Source organism: Nomascus leucogenys, unplaced genomic scaffold, assembly GCF_006542625.1.
Source record: "Nomascus leucogenys isolate Asia unplaced genomic scaffold, Asia_NLE_v1 Super-Scaffold_249, whole genome shotgun sequence".
NCBI classification, from domain to species: Eukaryota; Metazoa; Chordata; class Mammalia; order Primates; family Hylobatidae; genus Nomascus; species Nomascus leucogenys.
Window position 1 is genome coordinate 126,324 of NW_022095768.1, and position 25,022 is coordinate 151,345.

The 25,022-nt window shown below is 42.2% G+C and overlaps 1 protein-coding gene and 1 non-coding gene across 3 annotated transcripts in view; both read left to right on the forward strand.

Moving 5' to 3' along the window:
- The window catches only part of RFFL (ring finger and FYVE like domain containing E3 ubiquitin protein ligase), a 79,476-nt gene that overhangs the window by 14,857 nt on the left and 39,597 nt on the right, over positions 1-25,022 (forward strand). The window lies entirely within an intron of this gene.
- LOC115833556 lies at positions 19,752-19,858 on the forward strand. Its single transcript, XR_004028949.1, has one exon. It is a non-coding gene; the product is annotated as a small nucleolar RNA U13 (small nucleolar RNA).

The window sequence follows — 25,022 nt, forward strand, 5'->3', positions numbered from 1 at the left end:
CTCAAGCCCAGATGACCAACTTTTACTTTCTACACTGACTCAGGCTTCTTACTAAAAATGGTGTTTTACCATTTATTCCACTAACATCACTTTTTAATTCTTAAAATAAAAAAGAATAGTTTTATTCATAAAACTACGTGGGCCTACTTGTGTGGAATGTGATTTAAAAATGATGTTAGCAATACTTGTTACTTATTTTACTAGTTTTAGCTTTGTTAGTGCTGAAGGATGTTTTATAGTTTATTCTAAAATTGTAAACGTTTTTGATATGTAAGCTAGTCACCCTTAAAAGCACATTTGGCTAAATAAATAAAGCATTGGGTTAGAGAAGAGTTCACCAGTGGTATGTATGTATGTATGTATGTATGTATGTATGTATTTATTTATGTGTGTGTGTGTGTGGGGGGGTCTTCCTGTTTGTCAATAGGCCTTCCCAATGAATTGAATTCTACATAAGATACATAGATGTTAGTGCCCCATAGGGCCTCATCTTGTAAGTGATGTTAGTGGAGTAAATGGTGATATACCATTTTCAGTAAGAAGCCTGAGTCAGTATAGAAAGTAAAAGTTGGTTATCTGGGCTTGAGGCAAATATTCTGCCTTCACTACATATGAAGTCCTGTGAGGATGGGCCAGAGAATCATAGAAGAAGCATTGTTTTCATTTTTTCCAACATCTCTCCCACCAGTCTTTCTTCTTTTATAAGAAAAACTATTTGCAGTAAGAAGCCTGTCACATCTTACCTAGAAACCACATCTTTCACAACTTATTTGTCTAATTGCTGTGGTTTTTGGATGTTTCTGATAGCAGGCACTGTCTGCTGAGCTAAAATTGCAGTGAGAGTTCATTCATTCTGGACTAGTTACTTCTGCAGCCTTCTGGCCCATTACTCATGGCTTTGGTGAGGCTCGATAAAAATATTGTGATGGATAGAGCACAGGTAGTGCCTGAATGTATTTCAGATAGTTAGGCCAACAACCAATCTATGCTTAAATAATCATCTCTCCTGCATAGTAGAGACTGCAAAATAGTATGAAACATGCTCTACTTTATAAACATTTTGCCTTTTTTAGTTCCCCGTAGTGGCTGGACAGTTGACTGAATAATTTCACTTTTTTTTTTTTTTTTGAGACGGAGTTTCACTCTTGTTGCCCAAGCTGGAGTGAAATGGCACAATCTCAGCTCACTGCAACCTCTGCCTCCCGGGTTCAAGCGATTCTCCTGCCTCAGCCTCTTGAGTAGCTGGGATTACAGATGCACGCTACCACGCCTGGCTAATTTTGTATTTTTAGTAGAGACGGGGTTTCTCCATGTTGGTCAGGCTGGTCTCGAACTCTCGACCTCAGATGATCCACCCGCCTTGGCCTCCCAAAGTGCTGGGATTACAGGCGTGAGCCACCGCGCCTGGCCACTTTTTAAAAAAAATATTTTTAGGTAATTATAGATTCACAGGAGGTTGCAAAAACACTACGCAGTTTCCATGTACCCTTCACCCGTTTTTCTCCCATTGGTTATGTCTCATTTAACCACAGTACAATATAAAAACCAGGAAACTGACATGGTGCTCTGTGTGTGTGTGCGTGTGTATATGTGTGTGTAGTTTTCTGCCGTTTTATCACATGTATGGATTTGTGTAACTGTTCTACCACCACAAAGATCCCCCTTGTGCTACTCCTTTATTATCACTCATATCCCTTTTCCCTACTGTCCTAATCTCTGGAAACCAGTAACCTGTTCGGTGTCTCTATAATTTTTTCATTTCAGAAATATTATGGAAATGGAATCATAACAGTATGTGACCCAATATGTGACCTTTTAAGACTGGGTTTTTTGTTTTTTGCTTTTATATGCATAGAACAATTAGAACTTTTTTTTTTTTTTTGAGACAGTGTCTGGCTCTGTCGCCCAGGCTGGAGTGCAGTGGCGCAATCTCAGCTTACTGCAACCTCTGCCTCCCTCAAGCCATCCTCCCACTTCAGCCTCCTGAGTAGCTGAGACTACAGGTGCGCACCACCACACCCAGCTAATTTTTGTATTTTTTGTATAGACAGGGTTTTACCATGTTGCCCAGGCTGGTCTTGAACTCCTGAGCTCAAGTGATTTGTCTGCCTCGGCCTCCCAAAATGCTGGTATTACAGGTGTGAGTCACTGCGCCCAGCCTCGAATGTATTTTTTGTAGAGATAGGTCTCACTGTGTTTCCCAGGCTGGTCTCGAACCCGGCATTTTTCACTTAGTGTCACACCCTCCATCCAAGTTATTGTGTGGCAGCAATAGTTTGTTCTTTTTATCGCTGAGTAGTATTCCATGGTGTGTATATACCACAGGCTGTTTAACTGTTCACCTGAAGGGCATTTTAGTTGTTACCAGTTTGGGGCTATTACAGATGAAGCCATAATGAACATTTGTGTACAGGTGATTGTATGGACACAAGTTTTAGTTTCTTTGGGTTAAACATCCAGGAATGAAATTGCAGATTCTTAAGGTAAGTGTATGTTCAGTTTTCCAAAGAAATTGCTAAACTTTTTTTTTTTTTTTTTGACAGAGTCTTACTCCATCACCCAGGCTGGAGTGCAGTGGCACGATCTCAGCTCACTGCAACCTCTGCCTCCTGGGTTCAAGCAAGTCTCCTGCCTCAGCCTCCCAACTAGCTGGGACTACAGGTGTGCACCACCACTACTAGCCAAATTTTGTATTTTTAGTAGAGACGGGGTTTCACTATGTTGGCCAGGCTGGTCTTGAACTCCTGACCTCAAGTGATCTGCCCACGATGTCCTCCCAAAGTGCTGGGATGACAGGGGTGAGCCACCACACCAGGCCAAAATTGCTAAATTCTTTTCCAGAGTTGCTGTACCATTTTACAGTCTCACCAGCAGTGTATGAGGTCCAGTTTCTCTGCATCCTCACCAGCATCTGATATTGTCATCATTTTTAAATTTTTTTTTTTTTTTTTTTTTTTTGAGACGGAGTGTCGCTCTGTAGCCCAGGCTGGAGTGCAGTGGCATAATCTTGGCTCACTGCAGCCTCTGCCTCCCAGGTTCAAGCAATTCTCCTGCCTCACCCTTCTGAGTAGCTGGGACTACAGGCATGTGCCACCATGCCTGGCTAATTTTTTGTATTTTTAGTAGAGACTGGGTTTCACCCATTGGCCAGGCTGATCTCGAACTCCTGGCCTCAAGCAATTTACCTGCCGTGGCCTCCCAAAGTGCTGCAAATACAGGCATGGGCCACCGTGCCTGGCCACCATTTTTAATTTTAGCTATTCTAATATTATATTATATCTGGTTATAATATAGTATTATATCTGGTTTTTAAGTTCATTAGATTACTTAGTAAAACTGATTTGACTGACAAAGAAGATTTTTGAGTTGTATTTTTAGCTCTCTGGATGAATCTGCCTCCATACAGTGTCACAGTGGTCTGCTGACTGGCTTTTTAGCACCCCTTCCATGGTTTCCTTGACAGCAAGACCCTAGACAAACTCTTTTTACCTAGCAATAGATAGCACAGCACTCCCAGTGCAGTACTGCTCATGGACAAATAATACAATTTCAAAACTGTGAATTTCTTGTTAATTTTTTATACATTTGCCTCTATGACTGTAGCTTTAAATGTACTCAAAATTTGGCTTCCAAAGGCCCTAAAACTTTTTCAAATTGTTTTGGTTTATATTATCAAATGGTCTTAGGTACTTTATTTCTAATATGATTAACTTAAACTGCTCACACCTATAATCTCAGCACTTTGGGAGGTTGAGGCAGGAGGATTGCTTGAGCCTAGGTGTTCGAGATCAGTCTGGGAAACATACTGAGACCCCATCTCTACAAATAATAAAAGAATTAGCCAGGCATGGTGGCATGCACCAGTGATCTCAGCTACTCGCGAGGCTGAGGTGGGAGATTGCTTGAGCCAGGGTGGTCAAGGCTGCAGTGAGCTGTGATCACACCACCGCACTCCAGCCTGGGCTGGAGTGAGAACCGTCTCAGAAAAACAAAACAAAACAAAACCTAGCTAAAACAGCATAAAGCAGAAGTTAGACCCCCATCCCTACTAGGAATAACTGCTATTAAATGGTTTTAGTATATGTGTGCGTGCTCGCTCGCTCTTTTGCACGTGCGCGTGCTCTTCCTCTCTCTCAGTGTGTATGTATGTATATGTATGTGTGTATCTATCATATATATTTAAATATATATTCCCCCCTGCTGTCCACGGTGCTTTTTTTCAAATGGGTAATGTATTGTGGAGCATTTTTTAATGTGAATTTTTTAAAGCATTTAGGACCTGGGATGGAGCTTTGGGTTCCTTTCTCCAACCCTTGTCTGTTATAAAAGGGATGAGAGAGGTACCGTTGAAAGACCTAAAGAAAATACGTTTTCTTCCTTGTTACGTGGGTTTCAGTTGAAATAAGGTTTTAGCTATATTTGTGAGTAAATCATTAGAATACTGGATGTTAGGATGCATCTATCCACCTTATTATAAATAATGCAAGGCTGATTTTATGATGTGATCTCTTGCAGAACCTTGGGGGAAGTGAGAACTGTGAGCACAATAATCTTCAGAGAATGCACAGTCCTTTGGGTATTTGTCTACTCATCAGCTGCTTAGTCAGATGGCCTAAGTACTACTGAAGTACACAGTTCAGTCTTTATTTTGAAATCTCTCCTTCTGCCTTCTCTCCCTCTTCCATTACTTTGATTACCTTGATGGGACATTCAAGCTGTGCAGTCGTATCCTTTTATTTCTATAGCCTGCAGAAACCAGGTTGAAGATTAACTGTAGGTGAACAGGTAATCTTATCTACTTGGCTAGAAATCACCCTTCAAGATGAAACACATGTTGACAAAGGCCCCCTAGACTTGGGGACTTGGGGACATGAACAAAGGTAAGTTAATCTTGGGGCATTATTAGTGGAAACCAGGGTAGACGTTTGGGAAGTTTGACTTATTGGAGGCAGGGCATGTGTGTCAGGGAGACAGAGCATGTGAGTGTATGTATTAGGAGAAGATACGAATTCAGAGGTATACAATAAAGAAGAATGATGAATTCAGGCAGTCTTCAGAGTTGAATTACAGAATCTTTTCTCTGAGAGTATGGTTACTGGGGCAAGGTAGTAATAGGACATGAGCCTGCTAAGTCACTTCATTATGAAGCTATTAGAGTTTAGGTGATGGAGTTTGATGACAGGGGTCTTTTCCCTGCCCTTCTACTGTATTAGCTGCTCAGGGAAAAAAAAACAGAAAACTAAGAAATAGCCTTATATAGAAAATTATACCCATCAAATGGTTCCAAGATTTCTGTTGCTGGGTTTCTGAAATGAGCTGCCCAAGATAGCAGTTTGGTCACGTCGCTGACTTCTTGCTGACTTCCTTTGTCCCAGTCTTGTCATCGGGTCCTCAGGCTGGGTCCTGACCCCTCTGGATTCTTTTTTTTCCTGCGTGCTTGCTACTTTTTCAATTACTGACATACGGGAACCTAGTATTTCATTGTGCCTGAGGTAGCCGGTTGCTAGCCTCTTGATGTTGGATACCTTTTCTGAGCTATGAAGTATTATACCATAGTGGATAATAAAGTACTCACAATTGCATTATAGAATAGATTCTGGTAACTGCACCAGTGGGGACAGACTGGGTTAGCATGCCCTCACACAACTGGGGGGTTGTTTTGCAGCAAAGTGCTGTGAAGCAGGTTGAGCCTCATGCAGTGCCAGTTCCTGTATCTAAATGTGAAAGTGGCTCGTTAAAGATTAAAGGGACTGCCTGGTCCTTCTGGCCCCAAGATGGAATGATCTCTGCCATGGTGACAGCCTCTATCTCCCAGGAGAGGCCATTTTATACAGCAGGTTTGTGCTTCCAAATGTTACTGTAAGCCTGCACTGGCTGATACTCTGGCGATAAGTTGACATTTGGGCACTGTCAAGACATATGAGCTATATAGCATCCCATGGTTTGAATTTCTGGGCAAAATTGGCTCATCAGGAAGTCAAAAGCCTCTACTTTCAACCTGTTCCTTTGGGGGAGTTTTTCTCTTTTGTTTTATTTGACTATTCTGTTGAGTCAAGTGAACTTTAATTTTTAGCCATAAAAATTCCATTAAGCCCCTTGTATTGCATCCAGGTGTGAAAATGTCTCAGCATAACAAGACTGTGGGTGACAGGTGAAATCCTTAATGGTAGTTAGGATAATTGTCTCTGAAGGCTTGAAGAAAATAATGGCCCAACCAACAAAGTAAATACAGTTTGTATTTTTTGTGGTTCTTGTGGGTGAGGGGACTTATGTTTAGGACCTGCTCAGTGTGACTACTGTTCAGCTTGGAGGTCTTTGAAAAAACTTTTTTTCATTTTACTCTAAACAGTGCTTAGGGAACATAGCTGTGTCCTTTTTCTCAAAACATGATCCAAGGCCCATCTGTATCAGAATTGCTTGGAAGGCCAGGCGCAGTGGCTCACACCTGTAATCCCAGCACTCTGGGAGGCTGAGATGGGCGGATCACTTGAGGCTAGGAGTTCAAGACCAGCCTGGCCAACATGGTGAAACTCCATCTCTACTAAAAATACAAAAATTAGCCAGGTGTGGTGGTGTGTAGTAATCCCACCTACTTGAGAGGCTGAGGCAGGAGAATCGCTTGAACCTGGAGGTGGAGGTTGCAGTGAGCCAAGAGATTGTGCCACTGCACTCCAACCTGGGCGATAGAGCAAGACTCTGTCTCAAAAAAAAAAAAAAAAAAGGCTTGGAAGAGAGAGATACTTATTAAAAATTCAGTTTTGGCCAGGCATGGTGACTCATGCTGTAATCCTAGCACTTTGGGAGGCTGAGGCAGGTGGATCACCTGAGGTCAGGAGTTCAAGACCAGCCTGGCCAACATGGCGAAACCCTGTCTCTACTTAAAATACAAAAATTAGCCAGATATGGTGGTGCACGCCTATAATCCTAGCTACTCAGGAGGCTGAGGAAGGAGAATTGCTTTAACCCAGGAGGTGGAGGTTGCAGTGAGCTGAGATTTGCGCCATTGCACTCCAGCCTGTGCGATGAGAGCGAGATTCCGTCTCAAAAAAAAAAAAAAAATTCAGTTTCTGGGGCCTCCCTCCATGTCTGCTAATTCAGAGTGTCTGAGGGACTGGGATGAGAAATGTTCATTTTCAGTAAGCACCCCTGTTGATTCTTAAGTACCCCTAGAGTTAATCGTTGAGTATCATAAAGTTTACTTCATTTTTCATGTTTAATTTCTGTGATTTATTAGATGATAAATGTTTGGTTGCCATCATATTGTTTTTCTTAAACAGTATGTTCTGTAGTTAAAAAAAAAAAAAAGGTTGTAAGGTCACTGAACACCAAGATTAGAATTTGGCAATCACTAATTATCAACAAGGTGAGACAGGCACTGATTCCTGGAAATGTGCATTTATCCATTCACTGACTTCTCAGTTAGAAAAAGGATGTAGACACAAGTAAGATTAATTTTGTTAAAAACAAGAAATGTGCAGTATCATTTAGGATGCTGGGGGTAGGGAAGTAGATAAAAGGGAGATGTTGAGAGGAAAGAGTGTGAAGAGAGAGTAAAGCAGTTTGTAAGCGATACAAACTTTAAAATTTTAACTGAATTTTAAACTACCAAATCATATTTGAATATATGCTTGTAAAAAAATTCATGAATTTTGGGGGGTAATTTGGATAAAGCTAAACATAGCTATTTGATCTTTATTCCCATTACAGTTCTTTTCCTGCTATGTGCATCCTCCCAGATCTTCTGTATGTATTTGGTAATTTTCTGTGGATTTGGAAGACTACAGAATCCTGAGAAATGGATATTTTAATTTCTCTTTTGAAACCTGCTTATTGTTTATAATGTCAAGATCTATTGCAGAAAAGAAAGTAAATCTGGGATGTCAATGACATCACATATTTCTGTTCAAATGAAACAATGGGCACACACGCATATGCACACTCATTAAATATCTGTTGGAACCACCCTATTAAAAAAAGCATAAATAGTTTTGGGTGCTAAGTTACTTGAGTTTTAAAATAACGTATTTTCTGTTTTTGTTGTTTTCTGTTTTGACATGGAGTCTCCTTTTGTCGCCTGGGCTGGATTGCAGTGGCGCAATCTCGGTTCTGCAACCTCCGTCTCCCGGGTTCAAGCGATTCTCCTGCCCCAGCCGGGTAGTTGGGGTTAGAGGTGTATGCCACCATGCCTGGCTAATTTTAAAATAATGTATTGATAGAACTTAATCAGAAAGCCACAGTTATTATTTCTCCCATAGCCTCATATTCTCTTAATTTTCATATAACCTCATAAAACTTCAAGTGCCTGAAACCACTAGTTCAAACGAGTACCTTTTTAAGCTCTAAAATGTAATCCTCAACCTTTCCACTTTAAAAGGAGGAACTAGATGGAGTGTGGCTATAATTTGGGGAAGTTGGTTAAAACTGTATCAGAATCCCAAAGAGGGGAATGATAAGCTGCAGCAGCTCTGTTCACTTGCTCAATGGTGTTTCTCTTAGTCAAGTTAGGAGTTCCATGCCTTTGGCCTTCAGGCTGCTCTTCATATAGTTCGTGTCTGTCTCCTGGGCATAGTACTGTCTGGATTTTCTCTATTTTTTTTTTTTTTTTTTTTAAGACGAAGTTTTGCTCTGTTGTTGCCCAGGCTAGAGTGCAATGGCACAATCTCGGCTGACTGCAACCTCTGCCTCCCGGGTTCAAGCGATTCTCCTGCCTCAGCCTCCCGAGTAGCTGGGATTACAGGCATGTGCCACCACACCTGGCTAATTTTGTATTTTTAGTAGAGATGGGGGTTTCTCCATGTTGGTCAGGCTAGTCTTGAACTCCCGACCTCAGGTGATCCGCCCACCTCGGCCTCCCAAAGTGCTGCAATTATAGGTGTGAACCACCGTGCCTGGCCCTCTTTCTTATTTAAAGTTCACAAATATAGAACAGGTCAGGAGCTTTTCTAATCATTTTTTTTTTTCTGAAGGAGGTTCCGTATTTGTCTGTACCTCGAGAGTTGTTTCATACTAGAATTTGTAACTTATCATCAACTACAGAAATTTTTTTTAAAGTGTGGTTGAAGAGATAATGGTTGTCAGCTGCTATAAAGATGTGTTTATCATTTGGAAAGGACTAATTAACATGTACTATAGGGAAACTTCTTTAAACAAAGCCGTTTTCTGAAAGGAAAACACTGAAGGGGAGGAAATAAAACAGGGAACATTTTATAATACCTTATAAAAGCTCAGCGTGGCTATCCTACTGGAATAATGTAATTAAAGAGAATTAAGTGAGTTGGATAAATAACTTTTTAAAACTAGCCCCTTGAATAGAAAATTAAGTAGTATAGTTTTTAAACCCCAATTCTGTCTGTACGTACATTTTAATTAACGTAACATGATTGAATGACAAGCTGAGTTGGCAGCTACATCCAGAGTTCATGCCATGTGAGACCTACCTTAAAGGATGAACAAAGCTAGGTGCAGAGGCCTCAAATGCCCTGCTAAGAAATAGCTGATGGCCATGGGGAACTGTTGTACATTTTAAGCAGGAAACAGAAGGATCTAATAGGAACTTTAGTTTCTCTCTTGTCAAATTAAAACACACAGAAAGCAAGGACTTGATCTGTTTTTTTTTTTTTTTTTTTTTTTTTTTTGTATAACACCAATGTCAATTCTAGCCTGTCAAGGCAAATTCAATAATTAATAGCTGTTAATGAGCCAGTCATTCTAGAATTGATTTTTTTAATAAACAGGCTAATAAATGAGAATTGACATAAATTTAGGGATTTCTCTTTTCAGAGCAAGTGTTAAGGTGATTTTCATAGTCTTCTGTATTCCCTGTGCATCCAATAGGTGTGATGGTAGATGATTTGGCTCTAGCATAGAGAATGTGGCAGCTGATTAAAAAAAAAATTCCAGTGAATCTATCTTAATGAGAGAACTTGAGTTGTCTAAAGAAATAGAGAGGCCAGAGGAGGCCTAGTGGGAAAAAAGAACAATGAGCCTGGTTAGAACTGACAAAAATTCACCCTAATGATTTGACTGGCTAATGATGACTGGGCAAGTTCCCTGAGTCCACTGACCCAGATGTTCTAATTTGTAAATGCAAAGTGACTTATTTATCAGCCTCCTGGGGAAATCTTCAGAGCTGTGAACCTGCTATGTTCAGTAATCTTGTTGGCCCCAGCCCCAGCCTGTTCTCAGATGAAATTTTAGAAACTGGCCACTGGAACTTTTTGGGTAAGGGCTCTGGAGGTGGCCAAGTTACCAGCAGTGGGGGAATGAGGTTTACCTGGCCCCAGTAATCAGCACTTGATTTGAAACTATCAGTGAGGTGCCTCTTCTTTCCTAGGCTGCAGTTGATTGCGGTTGGTTCAGGCTGAGTTGTTTGGGAAATACAGGTTTTGCCCAGCGTGAGTCAGCACTGCCCTGGGTAAACTCCCTGCTCTGTTGCAATCTTGCTTACCAAAGATACATCCCCAGGCGGCACCATTCACTTCACATGAAAGCCGCTGCTCTTGGTTCCTGAGATGATCTCATCTGAACATGGCTCCAGCGACCTCAGCCACAGGAACTAGAGACAGCTTGCTTTCTGTTGTGGCAATGTTTTGAAACTGGCAAAATCAGGTAACCTCAGACTGTTTTCTTAAGTTTCAATGAGCTAGATGAAGCTGCATTAGAAACTGGGAAAATCCTGTCTTCAGAAGTGAGTCAGGTTTTTTTTTTTTTTTTTTTTTTTGAGACGGAGTTTTACTCTTGTTGCCCAAGCTGGAGTGCAATAGTGTGATCTCGGCTCACTGCAACCTCCACCTCCCGGGTTCAAGTGATTCTCCTGCCTCAGCCTCCCAAGTAGTTGGGATTATAGATGTACGCCACCACGCCCAGCTAATTTTGTATTTTTAGTAGAGACAGGGTTTTGCCGTGTTGGTCAGGCTGGTTTCGAACTCCCAAGCTCAGGTGATCCACCCTCCTCAGCCTCCAAAGTGCTGGAATTATAGGCGTGAGCCACTGTGCCCGGCCAGAAGTTTTCTTTCATTTGGGTTCTGGATGTGGAGTTAGGTCCAGTTAAACCACTGATAATATAAATCTTAGAAAAGTAAAACGTTAGGTTTACAGCTTTATCCATCATTTGCTCTTGTATTTTGTTTTTTTGTGTGTGTCTTGCAACATCACTTGAACCCGGGAGGCAGAGGTTGCAGTAAGCTGAGATTGTGCCATTGCACTTTAGTCAAACTAAGCCATTGTTAAAGGAAAAGAAGTGAAGGTATTTGGTTGCCTTCCTAATAACTAAATATTGAGTTGTGAAGAACACTGTCTTACCAGTGAGTTTATTCCCATATTCCTTTCTGAATTAATAGGAAGAACCTCCCTCATCTCTAATTCTACTAGGCTACTACTCTATCTCCCTCCTGCTTTTCATCTCCAAACTTTTGAGTCCTTCACCTAATCAGACTATGATATCTCTAGGTAGTCGTCACCCTCCAAATTACATTTCTGCTCCTTATAATTCCAACAAATTGCCCACGTTCTCTTTCACCTCAGACCTTAGCACATATAAGCCTTCTTTTACACACCTTCCCCAAGCTTAATCTGGCCAACTGGTTTCAGCCTAGAAGTCACCTCTTCCACGAAGCCTCTTCTTACTTACCAGGATTGAGTACTCAGGAGAACCTGGTATTTACTCCAATCATAGTATGTATTGAGAATCAGGGTTGGCTTTGTTAGAATTGTATCCATGGTACGTTGCACATAGTAGGTTCTCAGTAAGGGTAGAATGAGCAAGAGCCTGTACTGTACTTTCTCAACTCTGATCCTCTTATCAACTCTTTTTTTTTCCCCTGAGACGGAGGAGTCTTGCTCTGTCGCCCAGGCTGCAGTGCAGTGGTGCGATCTTAGCTCACTGCAACCTCTGCCTCCCTGGTTCAAGCGACTCTCCTGCCTTAGCCTCCCGAGTAGCTGGGACTACAGGCATGTGCCACCACGCCCAGCTAATTTTGTATTTTTAGTACAGACAGGGTTTCACCATGTTGGCCAGCATGGTCTCGATCTCTTGACCTCGTGATTCGCCTGCCTTGGCCTCCCAAAGTGCTGGGATTACAGGCGTGAGCCACCACGCCCGGCCTTGTTCATTCTTTTTATGCTCATATCTTTAAATGTGCTAAACCCTGTTGATTTTATTGGAGTACTGCTTGATGTGTGGCTTTTCTTCATTCCCACTGTCATTGCCTTAATTTACCAGAGGTCAAAACTGGACATTTAAAGTCAGACTGGGCGTAGTGGCTCATGCCTGTAATCCCAGCACTTTGGGAGGCCGAGTTGGGCAGATCACCTGAGGTCAGGAGTTTGAGACCAGCCTGGCTAACATGGTGAAACCCCATCTCTACTAAAAATAAAAAATTAGCTGGGCATGGTGGCACATGCCTGTAATCCCAGTTACTCAGGATGCTGAAGCAGGAGAATCACTTGAACACAGGAGGTGGAGGTTGCAGTGAGCGAGGGTCACACTACTGCACTCCAGCCTGAGCAGCAGTGAGACTCCGTATAAAAAAAAGAGAGAGTTTGAGACCATCCTGGCCAACATGGTGAAACCCCGTCTCTATTTAAAAAAAAAAAAAAAAAAAAGCGCGCCACGCATGGTAGCCAGTCCCCGTGGTACCAGCTACCCAGGAGGCTGAGAAAAGAGAATTGCTTGCACCCAGGAGGCGGAGGTTTCAGTGAGCCGAGATTGTGCCACTGAACTCCAGCCTAGGCACAGAAGGAGACTCCATCCCAAAAATCAATCAGCCTAAGGGCTTAAAATTTTGTGTGTAAATACTTTTAGGCACCATCAGAGAGAGGGCCTGTACTCTTCAAAGATTGCAGATACCACCATTTTCTGACATCTTACACACTGAAGACTTAGTGTTTTACCTGCATTGCCTCTAGGAATTTGAGTTTGTAACTCCTAGTTCAGACCCTTATCAAATGGCCACTCCTCCATAAGTCTTTCCTTGCCCCTATCTTCTCCATATTGTTGCCCATGTTATCTTTTTAAAGTCAACATCTAATCTTTTCATTTAAGGTGTCATTTGTTCCCTGTTTTCCACTTAGCTTGACTTAAAGCTTTCACAGCTGGATTCTTTCCTACATGTTGCTGTTAACCATCTTATCTCCCTCTCCCCTGGCCATTTCTGTCCTCTCCAGCTTCACTGAACTTCTCATTTTAACATTCTGTGGATATACCATGTCTTTTAGGACTCTGCCTTTTCCCAATGGACTCTCCCTTCTCTAACTGGCAAGATACTCATCCCTCAGGACACTTAATTCATATATGCATCTTCTCTGACCTCTCTGTCTTTTCTGACAGGCAGCACTGTCTGTCTCTTCCACTAGACTGTTGAGTTCCTTGACTGAACTTGGTGTCCCTGTACTAGAGCTTGGCACCATCAGAGAGAGTGGCTGACGTGGATCTCCAGGGTCAAACCGTTATTCTTTGCAATATTAGAAAATCCATAAGCTTTTTTGCTAGATGGCATGGTTTTTCATTCTTATTTGATGAACATGAGCCCATGGCTGCTTATTTTGTATGCGTTACCTGCAACCATCAAGTAATCATTCAAAGTTAATTTGAAGATTTAAAGGGTTTGCTGAGATCTAGTCCCGCAATATCACAACATTTTTATGGTGTTTTACAAAATTATTTCCCTCATAGGGTTTTATTTGTGTTGGGTAGGCTTTATTTATTATCCCTATTTTACCAGTGATTATAAAGCTAGTCTGATACCAAAGCATATATACATTCAGGTAAGACTCAGAGAGAAAACATGGTTCTTACACTGCATTAAGCAACTGGTTTGTCTCTTAATATAGTAGTTAAATGTACTCTATCAGGTTCCACAGAAATGGTGCCTTTGCTCGATAGGCAAGTGCTAACGGTCTTGCCTTTTACAAGGCCACTTTATCATCAAGGTAGGAGGAGGAGGTACTCTGAACCTGCCTGACCTATGAGAAGGCCCTGGTTGTGGTTAGAGACCTTGATTGAAATTAATGGTGTGCCCACTCCAACCTCTCAAGTTTTTCTATTATACTTCAAATATCTGGAAGTTGTGAAAATCTGCTGCTCTGGTGGAGTGTCAAACCAGGCTGGTGAGTGAAAGCAGTCATCCCAAAATGGAGTAAGCTGAGTGTTAAGGGCAGAAAACCTTTTACAGTTATAGTAAGTAATTAACTTTTTAGATCACAACTTTTGGAGTGCTAAAATGCCATATTTGGGACTATGAGAAATTCCATTATAAAAAGATGAACCATTAGAGCCAGGAAATAATCTCTGTTAGATATTGGCATATGGTGTTCAATTTTGGGTCTCTCATACTTGAGAGGATAATTAAAATGATTAAAAGGTTGAAAAATAGGTCTTATCATTATAAGTTTTAAAAAGGGGGGAAAGATTTTAGCCTAGAGAAGGAAAAGCTAAGGGATAACTTCATTATCATCTTCAAATACAAGAATAGTTTTTGCCAGGGGGATTTTTATTAATTATTCTTCATGAACTTCAAAGATTTAAGAGGAAATGGTCTTAAATTGAAGGAGGAGCAATTTTGATGAATACGAGAAAGAGTTTTTTGATCATCAAAGTGGGGAAATGTTTGAATGATTGCCCAAGAGAGTGTTGAATTTCTGACTCAGTTGTCTATTGTGTGACAAATTACCCGAAGACTTTTGGTGGCATAACATGACAACCATTTTATTGCCTATGATTTTGTGGGTTAGTAATTCAGGAAAGGAGGACATATTTTTTTGCCCCATATGATGCTGATTGAGCTGGAGGATCCAAGATGGCTGCACATGTCTGTACATTTGGAGCTAGCTGTTGGCTGGGATATCTTGGTTCTCTGTGAGTTCTCTTTCTTGGTCTGTCATCACTCATAAATCTGTATCGAATGGCCGAGCGTGGTGGCTCATGCCTGTAATATCAGCACTTTGGGAGGCTGAGGTGAGTGGATCACCTGAGGTCGGGAGTTCCAGACCAGCCTGACCAACATGGTGAAACCCCGTCTCTACTAAAAATACAAAAATTAGCTGGGCGTGGTGGTGGGCACCTATAATCCCACCTACTTGGGAGGCCGAGGCAGGAGAATTGGTTGAACACAGCAGGTGGAGGTTGCAGTGAGCCAAGATTGTGCCATTGCACTCCAACCTGGGTGACAGAGCGAGACCGTCTCAAAAAAAAAAAAAAAAAATTCTAGCTCAAGCTCCTTTTACATGGTGGCTGGGCCATAATGGAAGCTGTAGGATCTCTTAAGACCTAGGCCTGGCAGTCATACATCATCACTTTTGCCCCATTCTTTTTGTCAGAGTAAGTCACAATTATAGTCCAGATACAAGAGGAGGGGACATTGACTTCACCTCTAAAGGATAGAGGGTAAAAATCACATTGCAAAAGGACATGCAGTGTGGTTGGGATTATTACTACCAACTTTATTTTATTTTATTTTATTTTATTTTATTATTTTATTTATTTTAATGTTTTGAAACAGAGTCTTGCTCTGTCACCCAGGCTGGAGTGCAGTGGTGCGATCTCGGCTCACTGCAACCTTTGCCTCCCGGGTTCAAGTGATTCTCTTGCCTCAGCCTCCTGAGTAGCTGGGATTACAGTTGCTTGCCACCACGCCCGGCTAATTTTTGTATTTTTAGTAGATACGGGGTTTCACCACGTTGGTCAGGCTGGTCTCGAACTCCTGACCTCATGATCCGCCTGCCTTGGCCTCCCAAAGTGCTGGGATTACAGGCGTGAGCCACCGCACCCAGCCTACCACCAATTTTAGATACAATTTACCACACTGACCTTAGAGATTTTTCATGAGAGAATAATCAATATATGTTTATTTAAATGGGTAGTTTGGGCATATGATTTACAAATTTGGCTGCATATAGAGTCATCTGGGAACTTTTTACAAGCATAAGCTCCTAGGTACCAGACCAGTGACTCAGTATCTCCTGGGGGTGTTGTGTTGGCACATAAGAGACACTATGTCCTTTCTTTCAGGTAACTATCAGTAAAATGAGTATGGTGGGGGGGACAGATAGGTATAATATGTAAGGCAAGATGATACGTACATTGAGATCGATCTCATCTCTCCTGCTTCTAGGACTTGATTGAATCCTCTATCTAGCATGCTCTTCCTTCCAGTCTGCCTAGTGTAAATTATATTTCATTAAATCAGCCCATCATCAGAACAGTGTTTCTTGATGCCTCTCATTTTTTTCTCATGTTTTCTGGCATTTTTCCTTCATTACTTTTTTTTAGTTCATAATTCAATATTTATATGATTGTTTGATGTATAATAGACAAAAACACATCTGCTTTGCTTTCGAGTATCTAACATAGTGTCTGCCTCATAAAAGGCACTCAGTAAGTACTTGTTGAATGAATAAGTGGTTGATTGAATGCATGAATGAATGAAGTGATATGTGAATTTAGTTTTAAAGGTGATTGGAATTTTGGACAGGTGGAGCAAATGAATGAGAAATTTATTGTTCTGAAGTGGAAACTGTGGATCATATTGCTCATGTAATTTCAGAAAACTGGAGAAACTGGTTTGGGAAAATGGAAGAGTTGGTTTATATCTGGTATGCTAAATTTGAGGTGTGGAAATTTAGCAGGCATTTAGAAATGAAGCACTGATCTGAAGGGTGAGATTGATTCCAGATATTCACTTTTGGGAGTTACCTGACTGGAGAATGTGAAGTCTGTTCCTTTCACAAATACCTGGTAAGCTCCTACTGTGTGCCAGACAGCTATGTTATAGGGAAGGTGAACTGCAGTCTGAGAAGGAGCCAGTCTTGTGAAAAGAGCTTGGGAGAATGTTTCAGCTAGAAAAGGAACCCAAGTTTGTAGGCCCTGGGGCAATAAATAATTTATAATTTTTGAGGAATTGAAGGAAGGTGACCGAAGGACAGAGCGAGGTGAGTGAAGTGGGAGAGCTGCATGAGGTAAAGTGGGAGAGGCAGGCAGAGCCCACATCACATGGGGACTTTGTGGGCTAGATAGTGAGTCTAGCCTTCACTCAAAAGTGTGGTGGGGCTGGGCATGGTCGCTCACACCTGTAATCCTAGCACTTTGGGAGGCTGAGGCAGGGGATCACCTGAGGTCAGGAGTTCAAGACCAGCCTGGCCAACGTGGTGAAACCCCATCTCTACTAAAAATACAAAAAATTTTAGCCAGGCATGGTGGCTCATGCCTGTAATCCCTGCTACTCGGGAGGCTGAGGCAGGAGAGTTGTTGGAACCGGGGAGGTGGATGTTGCAGTGAGCTGAGGTTGCACCACTGTACTCCAGCCTGGGTAACAAAAGTGAAAACTCTGTCTCAAAAAAAAGGGTGGTGGGACACCATTGAAGGCTTAAAACAGAAAGTGACAAGCAGAGATTCTTTTTCTAAATAAAAGGTTACCCTGGTTACTCTGTAGAGAATAGAGAGTCACAAAGAAGGGACCAGTAAGGAAGTGTTTGTCTCCCTTCTTGAGAAGGATCATGGCAGATAGGGCAGGGTATGGCAGTGGACATAGAACGGGATAGTTGCAGGATGCATTTAAGAAGTAGAACCAGGCTGGGCGTGGTGGCTCATGCCTGTAATCCCAGCACTTTGGGAGGCTGAAGTAGGCAGATCACCTGAGGGTCGGGAGTTCGAGACCAGCCTGACCAACATGGAGAAATCCCGTCTCTACTAAAAATACAAAATTAGCCAGGCGTGGTGGTGCATGCCTGTAATCCCAGCTACTCAAGAGGCTGAGGCAGGAGAATCATTTGAACCCAGGAGGCGGAGGTTGTGGTGAGCCGAGATCATGCCACTGCATTCCAGCCTGGGCAACAGAGCAAAACTTTGTCTCAAAAAAAAAAAAAAAAAAAGTGGAAGTAAAATTCACTAGAGAAGGAAAGGAAGAAGGAAGAATAAGGAGTACAGAACCCTAGGGCCTATGTATGGGGCAAAAGGAGGAACCAGGGAAGGAAAATAAGGGAGCAAGAGTGGTCATTGATGTCAAAGGTAAGTCAGGCTACTGCGCTTGCAGTGGGAGCCAATGTGGGAGAAGGAGTCGGTAAGGGGAATTCAAGTGTATCCAGAGTAAGTGTGTTGCCTGATGTGTGGCAAGTCAATACCCAAGACCTGGGGGCGGGATTTAATTGTAGGGCTGCAGAATGAGGAGATGAGAGGGAACTGCAAATCCATCCTCCTGAGGAGTTTGGAGCTAGGGTTTTTAAGGATTTTGGAGTGGGCTGGAATGTGGAGATTGTTGGGTGGTCAGAGAGAGAAAGGTGAAGTAATGGGACCCGGAGATGAAAAAACTGTATTATGCTGATTTTGTTTCTCTCTGAGGGTCTTCAAACTGGTTGGCATCAGCCGTTTTACCAGAATTTGGGATCTGAAAAATATCTCAAGCAATTCTTAAAAAAAAAAGCCTTATGCTTCTAATGTCAGAGATACTATCTTTAGAAACAATAGGGATGCAAATGGTCAGTGTCTAGTGCTGTGTGACTTTCGGTTGCAAGGAAATGTGTCAAAGTCCAGCCTGATTAATGTTTTTTTTTTTTTTTTTTTTTTTTGAGATGGAGTTTTGCTCTTGTGGCCCAGGCTGGAGGGCAATGGCATGATCTCGGCTCACTGCAACCTCTGCCTCCCAGGTTCAAGTGATTCTTCTGCCTCAGCCTCCTACGTAGCTGGACTACAGGTGTGTGTCACCACACCCGGCTAATTTTGTATTTTTGGTAAAGAAGGGTTTTCACCGTTTTGGCCAGGCTGGTCTTGAACTCCTGACCTCAGGTGATCCGCCCACCTCAGCCTCCCAAAGTGCTGGCATTACAGGTGAGCCATCTTACCTGGCCTAATGCTTAATTAAAGTTATATTTCTGTCCATAGTTCTTGGTAACCCTCTGAGGACAGCTTCATAAGGAAGAATTTGGGTAGGTTTTGGGTGTACGGAGCTGCAGGGAGTCATGAAGGTTGAGGACGTAGGAAAGAGTCACACATTTATCCATCAGAAGATCATTGGTGGCCATTGGCCGGGCGCCGTGGCTCACGCCTGTAATCCCAGCACTTTGGGAGGCCGAGGCGAGTGGATTACGAGGTCAGGAGATCGAGACCATCCTGGCTAACACGGTGAAACCCCGTCTCTACTAAAAATACAAAAAATTGGCCAGGCGTGCTGGCGGGCACCCGTAGTCCCAGCTACTCAGGAGGCTGAGGCAGGAGAATGGCGTGAACCCGGGAGGCGGAGCTTGCAGTGAGCCGAGATCGCGCCACTGCACTCCAGCCTGGGCAACAGAGCAAGACTCCGTCTCAAAAAAGAAAAGAAAAAAGCCGTTGGATCCGTATTTACTAAGCACCTACTCTAAGCCTGTCACTGTGCTAGTGTTAAGGATTTGTGTGAATGACCTCATTTAGGTACTTCATTTTACAGATGAGAAAAATGACGCTTAGGGAATTAATCACCTTAACAGGTCACACAGAAAGAAGACTATGAGTTCTGTCTGACCCAGGCCCCATGCTCCTAAACCTTGCATGACACTGCTCTTTGGAAAGTCCTATCAGGACATCAGCTAGAGAGGAATGAAAGGTTTTTAGAGCCCAGTGATGGCTTAGCCCCAGCTGTATGAATTTGTTAGCAACCCAGTTAAATAAATTCTTCTGATTTTTCTATAATAATCTGGCAGTTTAGGAATGGAGAGGTGGGGGAGGGGAAGGGAGGAGAGGGGAGGAAGAAAAGGATAGAGTAAGAGTTCAGTAAATTAGAAAGGGGATTATTTTGTTGTTCATAAGTGTAATGATTGGATTTTCATGCACATGTATGAGATGTGCCTCCCTCAAGCCTTGTTACTACAAAGTCAGTGCATTACCCATCCGATGTGGGAAAAATAGAAAGAGGCCTCAGCTTGTGGGAATGGTAGAATGCAATGGCTTGTGTTGTTAAGCAAAATTGTGTTTTACAGTAAATATTTATTGTGGTTCTTTTGATGCAAGTTATATTGGGAAATGGAGGAAAATGCAAAAATGGATAAGATGGTATATTTGACCTCTACACGGTTAGAGAGGAAGGTAAAATGCTTCACTATAGTGCTTGATTGAAGGGTATGAGAGGGGTGGAAGGTGGAGAAGTATGGGAAAGTGTTATACAAGTTAGCTTGTAGAGTGAGGGTGGCATTAGGTAGGGCTGGCCAGGATGATGCCATTCTAGCTTCTCAGGATGACCCCTCAGGATTTTGGTCACTGTGTCGTCAGTCTATTCTTGGGTCATAAAATGTATTTTGTGGAGAACCTGGAAATAATTAGTCTTGAAGACAGGATTGTATTCAGACTTGAGAGATTGAGCTCAGAATGGAATGCCAAATTATTATTTTAGAATGAAGGATTCCTTTTCCGTTAACAGGATTCTGGAATTTGTTAGGATAATTGCTTTTCAATATCAAGAGATCGGGCAATCAAATTTAATAATATCAAGCTTGCTTGGTGAGCATGGATTTATAACATAGCATGGTTTGTGGGGGAGAATACAGTTACAAAAAAGATTATTGTTTCGCATAATGCCTGGTATTGTATTAAGTACTTTGCATACAGTAGGGCATTTTATTGTCCCAGTGATCCTCCTGCAAAGTAGGTACAATTATCTTCAATTTACAAATGAGGAAACCAAGCTGTCTTCAAGCTGATAAGATGCTGAACTGAGATTTGAATCAAGTCCCTCCGCCTCTAAGAGCCCATACCCCTAGCTGCTACTATATGCTGTACCCATCTAAGCTTCATGAAATAACCTTGTTCCACTGCAGAGAAGATGTTGTGTCACCTACCTCTAGTATTTCTCAGCCTTGGGCAGTTCTGGAGTCAAAATGCCTCTCCCTGTTTTTTCTAGATTTTTCCAGATTTCTTTGCTAATCAGTCTTAGATGTGGTCACATTCTTTGTTTAAATACCTGTATATTAATATAGTCATCCAAGCCTTTTTGTCCTCTTCTTGCTTTTGGTTTGGAAGATACTCTGTCTCTTTGGAGGAACTTTATATATCTGTGCACATTGATTTTGTGTTGATTTTATTATCTTAATTTTATGGGTTAAGTTTTTGAGTTTCCTCTGGCTCCTATTCCATCAGCTCCTCCCTGTCCCCTTCCTCTTCCACTAGACTTAAATTCAGATACTACTGCCAATTTCTGAATACTGAGTCTGGCTCCAGTCCACGTATCCAATTTAGGCATGGCTCTCTGGATCACTAGCTATTTCCAGTTACTCACTGCTCCTGTATATCCTTGATTTCCTACTTGAGTACCCTTGTTTCTGTTGTGCTTTTGGCTTGGAATGTCATTTTTCCCATGAAGGCTCCCTAGTCTGATCCCTCACTGGGAGTAATCACTTCTTCCTGAGTCTTATAGCAGAGAATTCTCTTTTACGTCTCCTTTGTGGCACATTACACTTTCTGCCATCTATTATAGTTGTTTGTTTACATACCTATCTCCTACTAGACCATGGCCTCACTGAGCAGATCTGTCTGGTTGGCCTTTGTCTTTCCCCTAGTGTCTAGTTCAGTTCCCTGCACATAGTGGGCATTCAATATCTATTGGATGAATGAATGAATAACTGAACAGAATTTCAGATTTTTAAGTTTCTGCTCATTGTTTATTATAGATTCCCTCCCTTTTTTGCTTTTCTTCTTCCTTTCACATTTCCTTTTATTTCTTTTCTATTAACCTGTGTTTTCCCGTGCACTGACTCACTGAACTTCTCTTTACCACTCCCTTTTTTTACCCAGATTTTGCCTCATTCTCTCCCCATTAGCAGTCACTGTGTGGGTGTGCCACATGCTGCTGGTCAGATTTTCTCCATCCTTTTGTGGCTCGAGTTCCTCCATAAATCAGATGAGCAGCGTAGGAATTGACTGGTGATTACATTAAGATCTTAATAAAAGACCATGTATAAAGAACAGTACTTAAAATTTGTCAGTATATTGCTTTCAAGAGGGAAATTTTCCAATGCATGTTTCAAGTGAAAGGGAAAGGGAAAAGAATCTTTGGGTACTGGGGAGGTAGATCAGGGCATTTTATTCACAGTGTGGGATGTGGGATGTCAGAGCCATCTTATTTGACCAAAGAAATAATGCAGGAAACCACAGAAACTTCTGCTAACCATTAATATTGAATCCTCAAATTTTTCTACAGCTGGAGAAAACATTAGAGATGAGTGTAGTTCAACCTTCCAATTTTCCAGATGAGAAAACAGACCCAAAGAGGCTAAATGAGTTGTCCATTAAGCTGGGGTATTTGTTGCCCAGTGTTTACTTCTAGAACTGAATGTGGCCTGGGAAACCACCAAATCTTTGAAAGTAGTGGAAAGTTACACTTGAAGTGGAGGCTTTAGGTGTCTAAAATTGAAGGCTTTTGCAATGCTGAAAAGTAGACTTTGTCCAGTTGGTAGCAGGTTGGATTTGAGGCAGTGTTCACCAAAGGGCTGTTTAACTGTCTCAGTCACTCCCTTCTGGGAATCTGTTCCTTCTGCATTTGAAAACGGGCCAACGTTTAATTATTAAAACATTTTCAATTTTTCTTGCTCTTTTTCCCAGCCCTCATATTCGAAGTTTTGTTTCAGGCTTAATTTCCTTATCTCAGCACTATTTGTGTTAAGTTTTTATTGCTTAAGTCAGATGTCAGTACAAAGCATGAGAAATCCAGTGTCTTAGACACTCATGATTGGTTTTTGGTGCTTGTTAGGTGAATCTTTTACCTGACTCATATAATAATGTACTTTATTGTCACTGAAATACTGTCTAGTGAACCAGTTGGCAGCAGATATGAAAGGTTACCTACTTGTTGAAGGTCTAGGGTGCAGCAGTGGAAAGAGATCAGATAGCCCAAAACAGGAAGTCAAATGCAAACAGGATGTGTTTGTCTACTGTAACTCATGTGCCTGTGTTTTGAAACTTGGTGCTGTTAGAAAGTCAAGACTTCTAATACTGGAGCTTGGCTGGAGAAGTCTCCATTTTGGGTTTGAAAAGAAGCTAACATAACTAGTCCTTTACAGCCCTTGCCTTTATCCTTATGCACGTCTTTCTTGTAGGGACCATTCTTTCTTCCTGGGCATGGTTGTTTATCCTAGTTTATACCGTACTGCATCCATATGGTTTATAAAATGAAGCCACTGAATTGACTACTGATGTTACTTTTGGTAGATATGGGATTCAGTCTGTGTTTGGCTATTTTTTTAAATAACAATGGGAAATTTTAGCCTATAATTCACCATCCTTTTATTTTTTATTTATTTTTTATTGTTTTGAGATGGAGTTTCACTCATGTTGCCCAGACTGGAGTGCAATGGCACCATCTCGGCTCACCACAACCTCCACCTCCCAGGTTCAAGCGATTCTCCTGCCTCAACCTCCAGAGTAGTTGGGATTATAGGCATGCGCCATCACACCTGGCAAATTTTGTATTTTTGTTAGAGACTACTACTTTTCTCCATGTTGGTCAGGCTGGTCTCGACCTCCTGACTTCAGGTGATCTGCCCGCCTCAGCCTCCCAAAGTGCTGGGATTACAGGCATGAGCCATTGTGCCTGGCCTCCATCCTTTTATTTTAATTAAAAAAATTTTTTTTTGTAGAGCCTGGGGAGTGGCTCATGCCTGTAATCCCAACAGTTTGGGAAGCTGAGGTGGGAGGATCGCTTGAGCCCTGGAGTTTGAGACCAATCTGGGCAATATGGTGAGACCCCCGTTTCTACAAAAATAGAAATAGCTGAGTATGGTGGCATGTGCATGTAGTCCCAACTATTCAGGAGGTTGAAGTGGGTGGATCACCTGAGCCCAGGAGGTCAAGGCAGCAGTGAGCCAAGAGTGCCTCACTACAGTCCAGCCTTGATACCAGAGTGAGGCCTTGCTATGTTGCCCAGGCTGTGAGCTGATCTCAAACTCCTGGCCTCAAGTGATTCTCCTCTCTTGGCCTCCCACAGTACTGGGATTACAGGTGTGAGTTACCACACCTGGCCACCACCTTCTATTTTTTAATTTTAATATTTTGAGACTGGGTCTCCCTCTCACCCAGGCTGGAGTGCAGTGGTACAATCACAGTTCACTGCAGCCTTGATCTCCCAGGCTCAAATGATCCTCCCACCTCAGCCACCCAGTAGCTGGGATTACAGGTGTGAGCCACTACAACAGGCTCATTTTTTTTTTTTTTTTTTTGAGATGGAGTCTGACTCTGTCACCTAGGCTGGAGTGCAATGGCGTGATCTCAGCTCTCTGCAACCTCCGCCTCCATGGCTCAAGCAATTCTCCTGCCTCAGCCTCCTGAGTAGCTGAGATTACAGGTGCCCACCACCATGCCTGGCTAATTTTTGTATTTTTAGTAGAGCCTTCGCCATGTTGGCGAGGCTGGTCTCGAACTCCTGACCTCAGGTGATCAGTCCACCTGGCCTCCCAAAGTGCTGGGATTACAGGCGTGAGCTACCACACCTGGCCCATTCTTTTAAATAACAGTCTGCTTTTGTTGGTTTCCAGAATTTTTAGCCTAACTTTTGAGTGTTTTCTGAGCGTGGTGGTTTACAAATGACTACCGGGTGTTTGTGAACTTTTTTTAGTCTTTGAATTCAAACTTTCTTTGAGTACTGGAGGCTGCATTTAATGCTAGCTGCTGAATTGCTTCACCCTTTGGCAAGTCTCTGGAGAAGAGATTAAGTAAGTAATTTGCTTGGGGTCACTCAGCTGATAAACAATCTCAGCAGCCCCTATTTTCTGAACCCACCTCCCATTTCCCATTGCTTCCTACTGTGAAATCTGCTCTATTACATTCATTAGAGGACTGGATTGGTTACAGGATAACCATCTGCTCGAGTCATCTCGGGATCTTTGTGGATTATCACAACCACTTGAACCAGGTCCATTCTGCTGGCCTCATACTATAATATGGGATAGGTAAAGGTTTTGATAATGTGTGTGTGTGTGTGTGTGTGTGTGTGTGTGTGTGTGTGTGTGTGCATTCTGTACCCTTGCCATATTGCAAAGAAAATCATCTGTCCTTCCACTTCGTAATTCCAGGA